Source organism: Halyomorpha halys, unplaced genomic scaffold, assembly GCF_000696795.3.
Source record: "Halyomorpha halys isolate HHAL.00 unplaced genomic scaffold, Hhal_1.1 Scaffold667.1, whole genome shotgun sequence".
Classification (NCBI taxonomy): domain Eukaryota; kingdom Metazoa; phylum Arthropoda; class Insecta; order Hemiptera; family Pentatomidae; genus Halyomorpha; species Halyomorpha halys.
Window position 1 is genome coordinate 117,586 of NW_027114120.1, and position 2,796 is coordinate 120,381.

A 2,796-nucleotide genomic window follows, 5' to 3' on the forward strand; every position below is an offset into this window, starting at 1 on the left:
TTATTTTTCTTTATTGTTCTTGTTTTCTATGTTATTATATTATATAGTATTAGTTTACGAGGATTGTTCGTAAACTGGTGGGGGGGAGTTACGGTATGAGTCACCCGTTACTCCGATGTCAGCTGACTCAGGAGATCAGCTGATCGAGGGTATATAACAGATGTAACGAACACAATAAAGTCAGTGTTTTATAACAGTACAAGCGAGTTAGATCTTATTTCTTCTTCTCTTTTTTGACATTTTGCTTTTGCCAATACTTAACTTATATATATATACATATATATAATGTTAATGATTTTATTCTGATTGAATTTGTATTTGTTTAATGTTTTATCACACTCAGGTCCAAATCTGATTTAAAGGAACGTTATATATCTCCCTTTTCTACTTTCTTGGTAGTCATTGGATTCAATAATAAATATGTAATTGATATACATATTTATTCAGTAGTACTCGAAACTCGGAAATGTCATAAAAATACCGGAAACCTTAAGGTCAGATTTTCATTTCACAGAAATCGTTGGGTTTTTTCTTTTACCATACTAAGATATGTCGTCTATTGACCCTTCGGACTGAAGGAAGACAGAAAAGATGATTCATTAAAACCTCAGAACACAGGTGAGACATCAGTCGCTCCTAGGAAACGGGAACTGTTTTTCTTAAACGTTCAATATATATTCATATTAAATAGGTGGAAATTACCTTCTTATACGGTTAATAAGGAATGAAATCAGGAAACATTTGATTATTACACAATTTGTTCTACACAATAGGTATCTTCCAAATAAAATATTTTTTAAACTGTATAGTGCTCTTATACTAGGATAGTAAAATGATTATATACTATACCTTGAGACAAAGATAACTGTGACCTTGACCAACTGTAGGAAGGAGTTTCATGCAATTAAATAGATAATATGTAATTTTATTCAAAACTTCAGTTAAATAAGTCTGATATACTTAGCATATTTTACCTCAGAGGTACAGAGTTAAATCAGTTTTTGGCAAAAAGTAATTATAATTAACAAATTCAACTCAAGTATTAATTATGGTTTCAGTCCATTATTACAATAACAGTGGTTAATCTAATAGTTGAAATCACTAATCTAAATTGTAATTTCATTTCCTTGTTTCTGATTACGGTAGTTGGAAAATAAATGCAATAATTGTTTGCTCAATATTGACATATATTTCTTTCCTTAATTATTTTTCGCAAGTTTATTTCTATCATTTGTTTCATTGTACCTCAGAGATTTTTTTTTCAATTAAACTTCAAACATATAAATAATAATTACGCTCTGAACGAATAGGCATGTTATTTAATTATTGCTATAGTCGGTGGCAGAAGTTACAGTAGGATGTTTGAAAAAATAAAATGTAATTTTTCAGAAAAAGGAATTTAAAAAAGTATATAGCAATATTTATGGATATCGGTGTTTGAAAAATTAGAAGAAAAAATCAGTAAGATATTTTTCTTTTTCAATGTAGCTGAAGAAATATGAATCAGCTACATGAGGCGAGGTTGGGTGTCAATGTACCAGTAGGCTTATAATACTTTTATACTAGATATTCAAACAACACAAGTGCTTTTTTTTTCTCCAATTCTATTCTTTGGTGCGCCGCTGAAGACAAAAAACAAACATTTTAGCATCCAGCTTTTATTAAAAAATTACAACTAATTAAATGTTTCATTTATCCTACTTCGAACATTAATCAAGATAAAAAGAAAATGTTAAGTTTTCTAAAATCACTATCACGAAGCATTAAAAAACAAAAAGTAGTGTGAAAACAATGTTCTCAATTATTATTTTTTCCTAAATCCTATTCTTCTTTTTAAGATAATATGTAAAGTTAAAAAATATTTTATGTTCATGGAATTCCATAACTATGCTTTGGATACATTAATGTTAACACTGTGCTATATTTATTTTTCATAATTACTAAAAAATGTCAGCCACTCATTTTTCATTTCAGTTAGGCCGTTACAGTGTTTGTCATACATTCAGTTTCAACTTTGACATAACCCATTGATTGGAGTGATGCGTAAGTCCTCAATGTTCTCGGTTTTCCTTATAGACAGAAATCATGTTTCTGAGCTGTTATACACCAATCATATATTTATTTTGTTTATATTTACAGCCTTGCAGAGTAATTTGATTAAACTATCATTCATTAGTGATTCTAGACGTGGAATACCCACATTGTGTAATGGGGTCAAAATGCTAATTATGAAAAAAAAATTGAGCGTTAAGGAAAAATTATTTACAGGAAATCTATCACCAGATTGTGTTTATTATATAAATCATATGAAAATCACTTGGATTTTCCGTTAAAATATTATTTACTAATTATAAACGACAAAACATGTATGTAGATGCTAATCTACAAAATCTCATTTTAATAAAAGAAATTATACCACGTAATTTTAGCATATTATAACAGTAAATGACCTAGTGAATCGGTTGAGCCTGTTCCAGATGAAATATCTGTTGGGCCAGACGTCATCGTCTGTTTCAGGCAATCTGTATACAATGTCAAGAAGATCAAAGATAGAAGGCCTGAGGCCATCTGACACAAACATTTCTAATCAATCCCTTAAGTGTGATAAACATTAAGAAAAGTTCCAACTTTGAGAATACTGTTTATGAATGTGAAATGCTAAGCATGCTTTAAATCTTTTATCCTCAAATCTCAATGCCATTATACTTATTAAAAAAATAAATCCAAGGAAAATGTAAAGTTTTATCAAATCAAGAAACATTAAAAAGAGAGTTAAAAAAAAAAAAAATATATATA